Here is a 17,583-nt window from a genome sequence, read left to right as displayed (position 1 = left end):
TGTCTCTTCCCTCTCATATTTTCCTCTGAGCAGAAAGGAGAAAAAGAGCAGATTCACCTCAGTTTGTTTAGTCCTCTCAACTAAATGTTCAAATTCATCACTTTACAAATTAGACCTTCTCCCACACAGAAAAATATCATTCTGCCAAACCCTTTGTTATTGTATGATAAAGATAACCTTTCTTTTGGTGTTCTGTAATTTATGTACATGTCTAAGATACAACTAAGAGCATTTTAAATAGTCATGTTTTCTAAGATGATAAATGCTTCTAGGTTATCTCTGACTGTTTCTAGGTGTAGATATTTTTATTTCCTTGCTTCAAAGTCAGGGATCATATACAACCTGTAACCCAGGCTAGTCTTGAATTCATAAAAGTCATGACTGTGCCTCAATACTGGAATTTGAGGTCTGTGCCTTTATGTGTGACTTAGGTATAGATCTATTTGTGTGTATTCTACTTAGAGTTCAGTGTGTATGTGCTTGTGTGTACATGTGTATGAGTTTTTCAAAATAATTTTGGGAAATGTTTTTATTATTGTATTTTTAATTGAGACTGCCAACCAATGTAGTTTGATGATCTTTAGGTCCCCAACTCCTCACAGCTTGACCCTACCTTCCTATTCACCCAACTTCACAATGTACTTCCCACATCTCTCTCATTAAGTTCAATATGTATTTCCTAAATATTTTCCAGTGTGGGGTCTGCCCTGAGGCATGGTCAACCTACCTGGCTTATACCCTTAAAGGAAACTGGTTCTTCTCCCAGCAGGTATCAAATACCCAAACTCCTCAGCTAGTGGTGGATTCTGTGCTCACCTCCTCTTGTCCATGATGAGACTTGAGTTTTATGGGTCTCATGCTTGTTGTCACAGTCTCTGGGTGTTTCTACATTCAGTTGCCAGATTGTATCTGGACAATACTGTTTTCTTGTAGCCAACCGCCACTTCTGGCTCTCACTGTCTCTCCAGTGCCTTTTTCTGTGAAGATCCTTCAACTCTGAGGGAAGGTGTGTGCCATAGACATTCATTTAGGGGTGAGCATTCCAAAGTCTCTCTCTCTACATACACCTTGCCTAGCTGAAGGTCACTGCCAACCACCAAATAATGCAAATATAAGCTCTCTACTGAGGACTGAGGGATGTATTAACCTATGCATTATATGATGTCATTAGGGGGTCAGTTTAATATTACATCTGTTTAGTAGCATAGCAGTAGCTTCCCTATTAGGATGCAGAACCTGTCTAATCACAGCTTCTTGGCTGAGGATGATTCCAGTTCATTCCAGGACGGAGTTTATCTTGTGGAGTGGAACCAAAAATCCAGTCAGAAAGTAGCTGGTTACTTCCATGACATTCTTGCCAGTATTGCTCCAGCAGGCATTTCTTGCACCATATGCCAACAAATTAAAACCCCAGTACCAGGAAGGGTTGTATTCTTTGAGTTTTTGGCTCACAAGTTCCCATAGACCTCCAAATTAACTCCTATAAATCCTATTTTTAGCATTATTTCTATGATCTTCTTCACTTTTGACTCTGTACCTCTTAATATACTATCCCATAGGTTAATTTTCTTCTTTTTTCAGGTCAAGTTGAGAACTGTCTTACTTAAGTTTTCATTACTGTAAAGAGACACCATGACCACTGCAACTCTTATAAAGGAAAACATTTGAGAGTGGCTTGCTTATAGTTTCATAGGTTCAGTCCATTATTGCTGACTGGGGTTTCTGTCCCACTAGGTCCCACAGCCTTTTAGTCCCAAATAAACACACAAAGATACATAAATTATAAAGTGATTGGCCTGTTAGCTCAGGCTTCTTACTAACTTTTATAACTTATATTAGCCCATAATTCTTGTCTGTGTTAGTCACATGGCTTGGTACCTTTTTTGGCGAAGCAGTCATATCTTGCTTATTCAATGTCAAGCTTCCTCTGTCTGGATGACAACTGCGGACTGCTGAAACTTTTCTCTTCCCATAATTCTCATCGCCATACCCCTACTTCCTGTCTGATTGCCATTGCCCCACCTATACTTCCCGCCTAGTTACTGGCCAATCAGCATTTTATTAAAAATAATACAAGTGGCAGGATAAAAGACCATTGTCCCACAGCACATTATCATCATGGCGAGGAGCATGACTGTGTGCAGGTAGACTTGGTGGTGGAGCCGAGAGTCCTACATATTGACTCAGAGGCAACAGGAAGTCCAGTGATCCACTGGATGGTATTCCCTGAATAGGAAAGCTCAGAACCCACCTCCACAGCAACATATTTTCTCCTACAAGGACATACCTCTTAATAGTACCACTCCCTCTGAGCTAAGGTGGCCCCAATACATTCAAACTTCCACAAGCATTAAATGAACCTGTTTAATAACTTTCCTTTTTCTTTTATTTTGCCTGTTTACATTTTTTTTACACCAGGCTGGCAATTCTTTTCTTTAATCACAGTTGCACTTTCCCCAATAGGTTTTCTGTTTGGATGTTTTAAAATATATCCTCTTTTTTGATACTGTTACATGTGGATAGCATCCTTGAGCTATTTTTGCTATCCCCATTTGGTTCACTGGCTGTATGAGATGATCTAGAGCCTTGGTTCAATAAGTCCAAGTAGCTGCTTCCTCAGAGACTTTCTATTTTCTACATTTTCCTTTTAGTGGGCTGTATTTTCTTGATTTTTTTGCATGTTTCATGTGTTTATTGTTAAAAGCTATGCAGTTAATAATATCATGTGACAAACCCAGAGGCTGGATTTCCCGCTTCCCATCTTAGAGAATGCTGCTTCACTGTCTTTATTATTATTATTGCAGTCTTGCTTTATGCTTAGACTTACTTTGTATGCAAATATATGAATTTTTGATTATTTTTTGTTATGAATATTTTTCTGTTTTAATGGGGATTGCACTGAATCCATAGACCATTTCAGGCAATGTAGCAGTTTTCACTATATTAATTCTGACCAGCAATCATAAGAGATCTTTCCATGTTCCAGAGATCTTTTACCTCTTTAGCTAGGTTTATTCCTCGATGTTATGTGTTTTGAAGCCATTATAAAACAGATTTTTTCCTTTGATTTCTTTTTCAGCAATTGTGTTAATGACATATGGGGAAAGCTAGTGATTGTACAATGATTTTGTATCGTATTACCTTGCAGACAGTGTTTATCAGATTAAAGTGATAGGTGGGTCTTAATGTCTTTTAGAATGGAATCATGCTACTTGCAAGTAGGGGTAAGTAAATCTCATCCTTTCCCATTTATATCCCTTCCTTCCTCCTGCCTTTCTTCCCTCTCTCCCTCCCTCCTTCTCTCAGTCCCTCTCTTCCTTCCTCCCTTCTTTCCTTCATACTGCTCTAGCTAAGACTTTACCTTTGCTACACAAAGTCATTATTATATTGAGTAATAGTCCTATTTCTAGTTTTTTGGGGAGAGGGGGATTTTTATTATGAAGAAATATTAACTAAAAAAATCTTTTGTGGAACATGATTGATCTTTTCTTCTTTCTCTCTACATATAACCACATATCCTCTGTCTGCTGACGTGGGAATCATGAGTGCCTTAGTCTGTGCTTTGATCAAAAGTTCTTTATTTTCTGTTACCTCTAACAGATAGCTTTGCTGTGTTAGGCAGTCTCAGTCTGCAGTTGTTAATGCTGAAGACCTGAGATTGCCTTCCTTTCCAATTGTTCTCATAAAATTTAAGAGATCTGATTTGCACCCTGCAACTAAGCATCATGGCCATGGCAACACAGTGCTCTGCTTGACCAAGTCTCTGTCTCAGGTCCTGTCCTGGCAATGAAGGAAGCATAATTCCAATTGGAATCATGTAAACAAAAGGTGAATATATTCTGAGCCTTAAATAAAATGATAGCTATTCACTCTCTGTTACAGATATGAGCTATTTTGATTATTACTAGTATTAGTGCTTCTCTACAGTATGAAGTTATATCATTGAGGAATCTCTTAATATCCCACAAACAACAACCTTCTCAATATGCACTATAATAATACTATATTATTTAATGTTTGATTTACATATACTGGTGTAGGAGGACCTTCTTTGTGTGTGTTGCTTTCATTGGTTAATGAATAAAGAAACTGCTTTGGGCCCTTGATAGGGCAGAACTTATGTAGGCAGGGAAGACAGAACTGAATGCTAGGAGGAAGAGAGGTGGAGTAGGGGAGAGACACCATGAAGCCACCAGAGTAAGATATGCTGAATCTTTCCCAGTAAGCCACTGCCACATGATAATATACAGATTAATAGAAATGGGTTAAATTAATATGTAAGTGTTAGCAGATAAGAAGTTAGAGCTAATGGGCCAAGCAGTGATTTAATTAATACAGTTTCTGTTTGGTTATTTCAGGGTTAAGCTAGCTGGGCAATCAGAAAGAACAAGCAGGCCCTCCCTTGCAACACATATACATATATAGTTTTATTAACAAGGCAGTTAACTTTTGTTGAATATTGACATGCATATTTTGTATCAGTATCAAATGATATTATAACATTTAAAATTTGTTGAATTCTTACACTCTACTATTTATTTATGTATTTATTTATTTATTATGTATACAATATTCTGCCTCCATGTATGCGTGCACGCCAGAGTAGGGTGCCAGAGTTCATTACAGATGGTTTTCAGCCGCCATGTGATTGCTGGGAATCGAACTCAGGACCTCTGGAAGAGCAGCCAGTGCTCTTAACCACTGAGCCATCTCTCCAGTCCCCTACACTCTATTTTTGAATGAGCATCTTAGGTGCTAACATTTGCTTTGGTGCTCTCTCAGTCACTGGACTTGACTTCTGACCTGATTTTGCCTGTGCTTCATTCTCTCCAATGTGTCCCCTTAGTAGATCCATTTTGATGCAAGGAAAATATTTCCTAAGTGTGACTCTTACTTTCTCCCTGTTTCATACTTTCACAGTTAGTCCTACTCCAGTGATATTTTTTAGGCTTTATTCCTTCTCTCTCTCCTCTGTCGTGATAAGCAAATCATCCTTATCAGAGAAGTTGCTACTAAATTTGGTTTGAAAACTCTCACCATGCTTTTTTGGCCTGGGAGGTACACAGTCAGCACTCTGTGAAATGACTTTCCACAGACTTGCTGGCCACATCCTTTGTAGTGCGGAATTATAAATGGGAGTCCTTGTTTATTGTAAAGAATAAAGCACTAAATCTTGACATTTTATGTAGAGGGCAAAAGGGCCTTGTGCACACAGATAAGCTCTGGAGAATCCAGCAGAGTTAAACACTATACAGCTTACCTTTTCAATGAAATGAGCTACTTAGTTGTTTTTCTGGAATGCTGGGCTTTGGAATGCTTTGCTGTCTGATGAGACAGGTTCCACCCATATCTTCCAGAATTATGTTTTACTTGTCCCAAACCCTTAAAACCTTGAGCATTACTTGTAGGCCATAAAACTCATCTTTGTGAGAGATGTCATTTGTACTTTATAGCAGCCTAAGTGACATCTATGTTACCCTGGAGCCAGGCATTTTGTTTATCTCAGTCAGTCTCCCTAGAATCTAAATCCTGGGTCCTACCTACCTCTGAGACCAACAGTACCCATTCTTGTGAAAGAAGTCAAATTTACTTTGTAAAGAATCTCAGTAGAAACATGTCTTCAACTTTGCTGTACTCACAAGGCTCAGTTAATTGTTATCTGAATACCTCCCCCCCCCCCAAATTGTGCTGTATTTAAATACAGCTAAAGTAAAATGATCTTGATCACGCTCCAATAAGTCTTGATGCAGGATTGGTTACCAAAATTGAGCTGACGAGTCTCATTCTTACCTCACCCTTATCAATTTTTCCAGCTTGCTATAAAGCCTGCAGGGACCCTTCCATAATTCCCCATCTTATCTAGGATAATGTACTGATATTTCAGAATGGTAGTTTATTACTAGGCTATCATTAGATTTGAATCTGACAGTTCAGCTACCCATGGTCTCTGAAAGTAGAGAAGTTCAATCCGGGATGCTGCTTTTATAAAGTTGATATTTTTATTAAAAATTATTCAGAGGCTCTTGCGATATAGAGAAGCATTAAAGGTTAATACCAATAGTGAATACCATCTTTCTAATGTGTTTGCAGTGGCAAAAGTAACTCTCATTCCAAGGTAATTTACAAAGCTATTATACAGTTCATTGTTGTATATAGTTAAATCCTCTAAAGACATCAGGATTCAAAATGATAAGGAAACATATTTAAGGAATACAAACTAATATTATTTGAATTATACATTCTCCACAGAAAGGTATTTTGAAGCTCTAGTTCCCAAGACCCAAGAGTGTGCTTTTGTTGTGAAAATGGTGTTGTAGATGGAATGAATTTACAGTAAGATTAAACTTGTGTAGTGTGGACTTAAAAGCCAGCATGTAGCTGCAAGCCAAGAAGAGCCACAGATTTCTGACAAACAGGCATTAAGAAGTGTCAAGGATTACTCTAAAAATGTCAGAAAGAACATGACCCTGTCAACACCTTGATCTTCTAACCTCTAGAACTGAGAGAAAATAAATTGCTTTAGTTTCAAGCTACCTACTTTAGGGCACCTGTTACAGGAGCTCTAGGAAAGGAATGCATAAAGGTTTTTATTATTTATTAAGGGATTTCATTATTGTACCTTAATGGGGTCTGGAAATCAATGTCTACTGTTTACACACTTCAAAGTACATATTAAATTGGCCACTAGTTTACCAAGACCCACGATATAGTGTTATTTTCAGTGACCACTCAGTTACTTTTCAGAGAGACTCAGGAATGGAGAAAGCACATTTATAAATGCCCACAGAATTGCTAGAGGTGCTCATCATTCCTTCCTGTGGAAACAGATTCCATCCTGGTATCATATTGTTCCTTTTTTAACTATTTTATTTTAAATACATCCAGGGGTGTGATCTGCTAGTGATAAATTCTCTATGCTTTGTGAGAAGATCTTTATTTTACCTTCATTTTTGAAGGGCATTTCCATGGGTTATAGACTTAGGCTGAATTTTCTTATTGTGTGTGTGTGTATGCGTGCATTTAAATACTTCAGTATCATTTTTATTTTTATTACCATATATTCATTGTACATAGCACTAAGGATCAGTGGGACATTTCCTTGTATATTGTGTGTGCTAATTAAATGTAGTCTCCTCTTACAGCATTCCTATTAGTCATCATTATTCTACAGTCAGATTAGCATTGTTTTTTTTTTTTTTTTTGCTTATGAACAGGTTTTACTTACTTTTTTGTGTGTCTATTTTTTTTTTCATTTAAAGTCCTCCAGTCAAGCCGGGCGGTGGGGGCACACGCCTTTAATCCCAGCACTCGGGAGGCAGAGGCAGGCGGATCTCTGTGAGTTTGAGACCAGCCTGGTCTACAAGAGCTAGTTCCAGGACAGGCTCCAAAACCACAGAGAAACCCTGTCTCGAAAAACCAAAAAAAAAAAAAAAAAAGTCCTCCATCAGCCATTTTTGCTACAAACCCACTTCCCCCAAACAAGAAAAACTGACTAAAATTTCCTCCTTAATTATACAGAATGTTATCTGGCTATATGTAGTGCATTCATTCTTATGTAAGTCAGTCATTGTGAACAATGCCACATTGCTCATGGGAGTGCAGGAGTTACATTTGGAAACTGATTTCATGCTATCAGGATAGGCACTCATGAATAGGGCAAGAGGATCCTGTTTGCTGAGGATCCTCAGCACTGCTCTACGTGATGATTGTAATACGTACTGCTACCAAGTATAGGCATGACTTCTTTTTATTCTGTCACGTATGCCCTTTGTGTAATAGCTATTCTAACTAGCGTGAGATACTGTCTTGTAAGATTTTTTCCTCCCTGTGTTTCATATATATATATATATATATATATATATATATATATATATATATAATGGAGACAAGGTTTCTCTGTGTAACAGCTCTGGCTGTTCTGGAACTAGCTCATGTAGACCAGGCTGGACTCTAACTCACAAAGATCTGCCTGTCTCTGCCTCCCAAGTGCTGGGTTTAAAGAGGTGCACCACCACCACCCAACTAAGATATATATTGTGTGTGTGTATGTATGTGTGTATCTTTCACTGAATTTTGCAAGAAAAAAGTCAGTGTCATCAATTCAATAATTTCATAAACATTTCCTTTTCATGATTTAATTGTTGAATATTTACATCTTGGATTATCTTTCTGCAACTCAAAATATAATATAGATAAAAAGTTAAGCATTTTCCTGTTTGACTGCATATAGATAAATGCTATATTACTATATAATATAACATAGGAGACTATTCTTTAAAATTGTTGACTTTATTGGTATACATTCATTGTACAAAGAGATGTCCATTAAGATATTTTCATGCAAATATATTATGTACTTTATAATACCCTTCCCTGCATCTTCTTTTTCTCTCCTAACATTTTATTAATTCCCTTGGTTAGTCTTGCTTCTACTTTTATGTCCTCTATACTTACTCTGATTTTATATATCTACATATAAAATCTGTAATACATAATGAATATGTAATATTTGTCATTCTAAGTCTGTATTACTTCATAAAGTTAAATGCCCTTCAGTTGCATCCATTTTCCTGCAAGTGGTGTAATTTCTTTCTCTATGGCTGAATAAAAATCCATGAGAACATATATCAGGTTTTCTTTATCTATTCACCTTCTGATGAATAGCCAGGCTGATTCCATAGCTTGGCTATTGTGAGCAGTGCAAACCAAACACATGAGCCAGTATTTCTGTAATGTGTTGATTTAGCATCTGTTGGGTATGTGCCCAAAACATTATAGGTGAATCATATGGCACACCTTAGCTTTTAGAGGAATCTCCATACTGAGTTTCCCAATGGTTTGACCAGTTTCCATCCTCTCCAGCCATTTACATGGATTTCCTTTCCCTTGAATCCCTGCTAGTAATTTTGCTAGTCATCTTTATAGTTATAGTATTTCTGGCTGGGGGGAAATGGAATCTCACTGTTGTTTGGATTTACATTGCCCTGATGGTTGAAGATGTTGAAATTTATTGCAATGATTCATAGGTTGAGAACTATTTTATCAGGCAATTCATTGATGGGAATATTTGGTTTCTTGGTCTGTAGTCTTCTAAATTTTTATGTTTTGTAGATATTATTCCCTTGTCTGATGTGTAGTTAGCAGAGGGTTTCTCCCATTCTGTAGACTCTCCCTTTGCTGCATTGTTTCCTTTGCTGTGTAGAAGCTCTTTTAATCCATGCCATCTTATCTGACAATTCTTAATTTTGTTTCTTGAACTGTCGGAATCATTTTTTAGAAGGTTCTAGCCCAAGATGATACTCTTGAAATGTTCCCTTTAACAGTTTCCGACTGTAGGATATTTCACTAAGGCCTTTGATTCACTGAAAATTACTTTTTATACAGGATGAGAAGTAGGGAAATATTCTTCTACATGTAAACACCCAGTTTTTGTAGCACCACTTACTGAAGGGACTGTCTTTTCTCCAACATGAGTTTTTGATATCTTTGTCAAAAAAATCAGGTGGTGGTAGCTGTGTAGGCTTATATCTGGGTCTTTTGTCTATCCCACTTCTCTATATTTCTGATTTTTTATGCCTGTTCCATTCTGTTTATCTTGAAATAAGTTATTGTGATATCCCTAGGGTTAATCTTTTTGTTCCAGTTTGCTCTAATGATTTCTTGTAATTGTCAACTTGACAATTATAATATAGAGTCACCTGCGAAGACAGTCTCGTTGTAATTGTCAACCTGACACAATGTAGAGTCACCTGGAAAGAAGTCTCAATAAGGGGCTGACTAAATCAAGACAGGCCTGTGATTTTCTTAATTGGGTTATTTGAAGTGGGAAGACAAACACTGAATATGGGTAACACCATTTCCTGGGCTGCGGCCTGGACTGAATGAAAAGGAAAGCGCAAGCTGACTAATAGCAAGGCATGTATGCGTTCATTCTCACTCTGCTCTTGAGCGTGGATATTAGATGCTTTCTGGCCCGTTGAGCTTTTCCATAATGATGAACTGTAATCTGTAATTTAATTGATTAGTTAAATTGTTTGTCAGTTTTGTCTTTTCAAAGGACCAGCTCTGTTTCATTGGTATTTTTATATTCTTTTTGTTTCCATTTCATTGAATATTTTGGCCATGTTTTTGATTACCCCCCCACTCCAACATCTACTAATTTTGAACTTGGCTTGCTTTGTTTGTTTCTTTGGAAATTGAGATGCATCATCAAGTTATTTGTGATCTAGTATTCCAGGGGGGTGTATACATGTTGAGGCCAGAAGTTGATGTTGGGTCTCTTTCAGCTTTTCATTTTGAGATAGGACCTTTTACTGAACCCCGAATTCACTGATTGGCTAAACTATCTGGCTAGTAAACTCCAGAGGCTTTTCCCCCTGTCTTCCCATCCCCAGACTTGGGGTCACAGATGCATGCTGCCATGTCTTGCTTTTATGTGGGTGCTAGAGATCTGAACTCAGGTTCTTGTGCTTGTGTGGTGGACACTTTAGTGATTGAACTATTGCTGCAGCCCCAATATTGCCCTAAATTTTCACTGTATGCATTTCATAGCTATATAAACTTTTATAAGTATCTAATATGTTGTTTCTATTCTTTTTTAGTGCTAGGAACTTTTCCATTTCACTCCCACTGTTTCTTGATGACATATTGATAATTCAATAGTGTATTGTTACACCTCCATGAGATTGCATATTTTATGACAACTTTCTTTGATTGAATTCTAGTTTTAATTTATTGTGATCAGATAGAATAGAGGAAATCATTTGGATTTTCTTGTAGTTATTAAAAACTTGCTATGTGTACTGTAATATGGAATAATTCAGAGAATGTTTCATGAGTTGCTGAGGGGAGTATGTATTCTGCAGGATTTGAGTGGCATATTTTATAGCTATCTAATGTACTTTAATTTTGAAGTTTCTCTGTTGATATGATTAGTTGCCAATTGATGAGAGTGAAATGTTAAAGATATGTACTATTACTGTGTTGAGGTCGGTTTTTGCTTTTCTGCCCAGTATTATTTGGCTTACAACCTTGGCGTGATGATGCTGATCACATACACAGGTAGAATTATTAAATCTTCTCTATGTGTTGTTTTCTAAAACAATATGATGTTAATTGAGTTATCTCTTGTAGTTTTGATTTCAAGACTAATTCCACGCCACTCTCTGGCCCCCAAAGGTTAATAGCGATATCATATCAAGTGCAAAAATGCATTCAGTCCAACTTAAAATCCTCATTGTCTGTCACAGTCTCAACACTGTTGAAAAGTCCAAAGTCTCTTTTGAGACTCAGAGAAATCCCTTATCTGAAATCCCCTGAAAAATCTAAAGAAAAGTTCAGATCACATACTTCCAACATATAATGACACAAAATATGTATTACTGTTTGAAAAAGGAGCACAGTGAGAAAATACTGGACCAAAACAAGAATGAAAACCAGTGGGGACAAACTTCAGACTCTGCATCCAATGTCTGTCTGGCTAAGTGCTTTTCAGATCTCTAACTCCTTTCAGCTTTGCTGAGTGCAACACTCTTCTTCCTCTTGGGCTGGTTCCGTCCACTCCCTGTGGAAAGCTTCCCTTAGCAGGTATCCCATGACTCTGGCATCTCCAACAACTTGGAGCTTCCAAGGCAATCCAGGCTTTGCCTTCACAGTTTCGTGCAATGGCCTCTCTGAGCCTTCGTGCAGTGACAACCATGATGTAAACCTGGTTCAATGTCTTTCTTTAGCCACAGGAGGAGATTCTACAACCTGTTTCTTGTATCCTTGACTCGAAAGCCAGAACCATGTGACTGAAGAGGCCACGTTCTGCTGCTTGTTGGGGTTGGGACTTGGCCCCGGTCCAGTTATATTTACATCTGCTTTCTGTTTTAGGTGGCTTTCTTTACTTCTTAAGCTTTTCTTTAATTCCCTTTCCGGAGTCAAAAGCTTAGCTGAGTGGGATCTTGCCTGCCCTGAGGTCATGACTCTCTTTAGTCCATTTATCGATAATCAGGGTTTTCTTTAAACTTTTTATCTTCTTGAGCACTGGAGTTAGCTATATCATTGCATTTCCTGGTGTTCCCCTTCTCCTCAAACTGTACATTCTGTATTTTTCATTGTTCAGTGTACTCCTTTTTGTTATAGATCTGCATTAGAATGACCACAGTTAATACTAGGCTGCCTTGAAAGTTCCTTCACCAATGCTGATAATGAAAAGCTCTTCAAGTTAACCTCAGGCAGATATTTGGATAAGGGCAGAAAGTAGCCACGTTCTTCATCAAACATAAGAATAGTCTCTAGACTACATACTAAGATTCTTCCCCCTCTAAAACCTCATGAGCTGGGTCATCATAATCTACATTGCTCAGTACCACCGTCTTCCACTTTCCAATTATTATGGGTCATTAAGCCTTACTTAAAATATCTAGCTACTTTCCTAATCCAGAATCCCCAATCCACATTCTACCAACAAGCAGCATGGTCAAGCCTTTCCCAGCAATACCCCAGTCCCTGGTATCAACTTCTGTTTTATCCAGTGTTCTACTGCTGTGAAGAATCATAATTGAAAGGTTCAAGGATAAGAATATAAAAATGTAGATTCCAAAAATAAAAATGTTGAAATAAAGAAATATAACGTTATAAGTCTAGGAGAATGAGAACAGACTGTCAGCAACTTTCTCAGCAGCTTGAGGATTAACTATTAACAGTGGGTTATTTTGCTTTACAACCCATAGCTCTATTTACAAGGCCAAGAGCTAGCCTATGGATATGAGATAAGTCAACTTTTAGAAAATAGATATATGACCTCTGGGTTAGGCATTATCCCTGTCTGTGAAACCGGCAGCACCAAAGGGGAGCGCACAGGGCTTCAGTAAACACCACCTAAAAGTACCAGGGAAGACAACAGATTAAATGCAAACACTAGTTTAACTAAAAATCTCTGTCAATGGAGACTGTAAAGTAAGGCAATCAGTATCTGAGTTTTACCTCAAGATAGTAAAAATTCCTTTGTTCAGACCTAATACTTGGTGCCCCTACTATAAAAAGGTGGTTCAGAAACCGATCTTTTGTCACAAGCCTAACAAAATCCATGTCTGGTGTGGTCTCAGCTAGCTGATTATCTTTTTGTGCCCCATGGTGATTTTTTATTTTTTCCTGGATTCTGGTTTCTGTAATAAAGTTTGCTGGTTTATTAGACTTTGGTGATCTGTCCCCATCTTTGTGCAACCCCCCTGGACCCAACAATAACCAAGGCAACTCTTATCAAAGAAAGCATTTAATTGAGCTTGCTTATAGTTTCAGAGGTTTTGTCCATAATTATCATGGCAGGAAGCATCGTGGCAGGTAGGCAGATGTGGTACTGTGAAATAGGTGAAAGTTCTATATCTGGATCCACAAACAGCAGGAAGAAAGAACCACTGGACCTGGCTTGGACTTTTGAAAACCTCAAAGCTCACCCTCAGTGACATGCTTCCTCCAGCAAGGCCACACCTCCTGATAACTAATCATTCAAACACAGGAGATGTGAGGGTCATCGTCATTCAAACCACCACAGCTGGTGTTATTTTTTTCTATCCTTTTATACTAACTAAAGCTGAGTTAGTCTTTGCCAATGAGATACATTTCTGGCAGGCAACAAATTGGAGAATATAGGCTATTATCATTCAGAATTGTTACTGTAAGATAGGTATTGGATTCTGTCCTTTTGTTGTAAGGTCTGGTGCTTTCTTGCCCTTTGTTTATTATTCTAGTGCAGCCTTTTGTCTTTTTATTCAGTGTGAAGGATTCCTTTAAATTGTGGATTCCTTGTACTTATAATGGGAACTTTTCTTCTTCAATCTATAATAGCTCTGCTATCTACAGCAATTTGGCCTGACAGTTATTGTCTTTAAGAGCTTGAAATCCTCCATTCTTTGCCCTCCTGGATTTCAGTTTCTGCTGTGAACTCTGTTGTAAGTCTGCTGGATTTACCATCACATGTGACTTGAAGTTCTCTCAATGTTGTGCTCACCACTAGTTTTCTGTATAGTTAGTTAGTGTTTAAAATATAATATGACATGGGTAGGGTATACATATACACATACCTATGTGTGTTTGGAATTCTAAATGTCTCCTGTATCTAATGTCCATCTCATTATGTAGGTAGGTGATTTTCTATTATGTGTTTAATATACTCTCCCTGCTTTTAATTGGACTTCTGCATCCGTAATTCATTCACAAATCTGGTGCCTCAACAGTGTTCCACAGATCTTTGATATTTTGCTCATACTTTAGAATCTTTAACTGTCTCATTAACCTGCCTTACTTTTAAGCACTGTTACCTGATCTTCTACCTAGCCTGCTCTGCTGCGGGGACTCCCCACTGAACTTTCTATTTAACTTAATGGCTTTTCACGTCTTAAGTTTTTCCTTTTATTTCCCTTCAGTGTTTTTATCTCTTTATTGAATTTTGCATATCCTGTATTGGCTTCCCTTCCTGATTTGGTTGTTTATTTGGATTCTTTTAAAATTCATTCAATTTATTTTTTTATTTTGTTGAACAATCATAGCTATTCTTTTGTAATTCCTTGCCTGATAACTCATCTAATTCACTTTCTTTGGGATTGATTACCATGGCATTGGTAATTTTTTGCGGTCTGTATGTTGCCTTAGGTGTGTCTCTTGTGTTTTTCCATGTGTAATTGGTTGGATTTTTTTTAAAAAATTCATTTTTTTTTTAGATGAAGATTCCACAGTGGTCTGGTAGGTAGGACTATTCTGTAATAGGGTTAAGATATTGCTCTTTATTTCTGGACTGGAAGTGTAGTTCAGTACCTAATCTTGGTGAAGCAAACAGGCCCTGAACATTGGGTACAATCTGCAGCACCACCCAGCATAGACTATTATCTGCAGAAGCAACTCCAAATAACTGATGGACATACTGTAAAAATATAGTAATGGTACAAAAAACAATTGTCCCTGAGCTTCCAGTAACTTTGATAAAACAAAGGAATAAGAATGACATAGTATCTTTTGGCCATTTGAACTTCTTCTGTTGAGAATTCTCTGTTCAGTTCAGTGCCCCATTTTTTAATTGGGTTAATTAGCATTTTTAAAGTCTAGTTTCTTGAGTTCTCTATATATTTTGGAGATCAGACCTTTGTCTGTTGCGGGGTTGGTGAAGATCTTCTCCCAGTCAGTAGGTTGCCTTTGTGTCTTAGTGACAGTGTCCTTTGCTTTACAGAAGCTTCTCAGTTTTAGTAGGTCCCATTTATTCAATGTTGCCCTTAATGTCTGTGCTTCTGGGGTTATACATAGGAAGCGATCTCCTGTGCCCATCTGTTGTAGGGTATTTCCCACTTTCTCTTCTATCATTTTCAGTGTGGTCGGGCTGATATTGAGGTCTTTAATCCATTTGGACTTGAGTTTTGTGCACAGTGATAGATATGGGTCTATTTTCATTCTTCTAAAGGTTGACATCCAGTTGTGCCAGCACCATTTGTTGAAGATGCTTTCTTTCTTCCATTGTATACTTTTAGCTCCTTTATCAAAAATCAGGTGTTCATAGGTTTGTGGGTTAAAATCCCAGACAGTGGAGCTGATCTATTGGGAGCTCACCAAGGCCAGCTGGACTGTGACTGAAAAAGCATGGGATAAAACTGGACTCTCTGAACATGGCGAACAATGAGGGCTGATGAGACGCAAAGGACAATGGCACGGGGTTTTGATCCTGCTGAATGTGCTGGCTTTGTGGGAGCCTAGCCAGTTTGGATGTTCACCTTCCTAGATATGGACGGAGGGGGGAGGACCTAGGACTTACCACAGGGCAGGGAACCCTGACTGCTCTTTGGACTGGAGAGGGAGGGGGAATGGAGTGGGGGGAAAGGGAGAAGGGTGGGAAGAGGGGGAGGGAAATGGGAGGCTGGGAGGAGGTGGAAACTTGTTTTCTTTTTCTCCTTTTCTCAATAAAATAAAAAAAAAAGGAAAAAAATCAGAAAAAAAAGAATGACATAGTATTATTTTGTGTTCTGTGTAATATTGCTAGGACACTGTTGGGAATGGAAAGATCAGTAGAGAAATAACAGCAAGTTTAGCTGAAGAGAAAGCAGAGTTAGGAATTTATTGGGACAACAAAAAGGTTATTAAAATTACAGGAAATCATGAATTAAGACACATATGGATGTCGGGCAGTGGTGGTGCATGCCTTTAGTTCTAGCACTCAGGAGACAGAGGCAGACAGATTTCATGAGTTCAAAACCTGGTCCACAAAGTGAGTTCCAAGACAGCCAGGACTGTTACATAGAGACACCTGCCATGAAAACCAAAAAAAGAAAAAGAAAAGAAAAGAAAGAAAGAAAGAAAGAAAAAAGACATATGAAGGAAATAGTAGGGATACTATATAGAATATATTTATATATATATATTTATATATATGCAAACATAACACTCATATTACCTAGTTGAGCAATCTAAACTCTATTTAAAAAGTGAAAATACAATAAAATATCACAAGTTAAGATCTCTTTTTCAGCAGAAGAAAATATTCCTTCCCTGAGATTTCTTCTGAATTTAATGTTGCAAGACCTGAAGCAGCCTTCTATATCTCCAGTTCAAACCAGCTTGACCAAACTGATTAAGACTAGTTGACATTGTCTGTGCAGATCAAATAGTAGGCTTGTGAGTTTGAATGGTTGCCTTGGCAGTACAGGCAAGAGGAAAGCCCAGTAGCTACCAGGCAGAAAGGAGATGGAGGAAAGAGTCACAACTTTATATTAATAGTGAGATAAAAGAAACAATGTAAAAAATCACATTGTTAGAAAATATGTGCATAGGTGTGTCCAGACATAGATCTGAATTTAGAGGGCAGGCTACATAAGCAACACAGAAAACCAAGTAGTTTTTTATGCCGAAATAAATAATAAATAAATGGATAATTAAATAATGCCCCATTCACAATAGCTCCTACAAATTAAATAAATTTATTTCTAGACATTTTATTTGTATTTTTAAAAAAGGAAACTATCTTATAAAATACTGATGAAAAATGAAGTATTGATGTTCAGGAGTTCTTTTAATGAAAATATGCTGACTTTTATGCATTGTTTGCATCTATCAAGATAATTATAGGATTTTCATCCTTCATAGTGCTGCTGTGATTATATTACATTTATTGCTTTGTGAAGATTGAAGCACTCTTGCATATCATTTAGGTGTGTCTGGTGAGGTTGATTTGCTAGCATTTTGTTGGGACTCTTCGCACCTGCGTTGTTATGTGCCTGCTCCTGGGGAAGACATAAGCAAGTGTCTGTTCATCCAAAATAGAGCACTGTGTACACACTAATCTATATTTATTTGTTTGTAGGAAGTGTATTTTGGTCTTGTTTTCATCAGTCTTTAATATTCAAGGTTACTCTTGATACATAGAAGAAAAATGACAACAAGAGGTTCCTGTTTGATCTGAACATTCTTTGCTCTCTTCTTTCTCTTTTTTTGTGTTTGTTCTTTGATGGCTTATGCACTGATGGGTTTGCTTCTTCCCTGTGTGTTTGATCTTCTAATGAGGTTTAAATTTTCACGTTATTGCCGTCATCTTTATGGATACAGAACACCTTAAAGTGTGTG

This window comes from Microtus oregoni, unplaced genomic scaffold (genome assembly GCF_018167655.1).
Source record: "Microtus oregoni isolate MIOR12 unplaced genomic scaffold, Mior012 000001F_ref0000356, whole genome shotgun sequence".
Taxonomy (NCBI): Eukaryota; Metazoa; Chordata; class Mammalia; order Rodentia; family Cricetidae; genus Microtus; species Microtus oregoni.
This window is presented reverse-complemented; position numbering follows the sequence as displayed.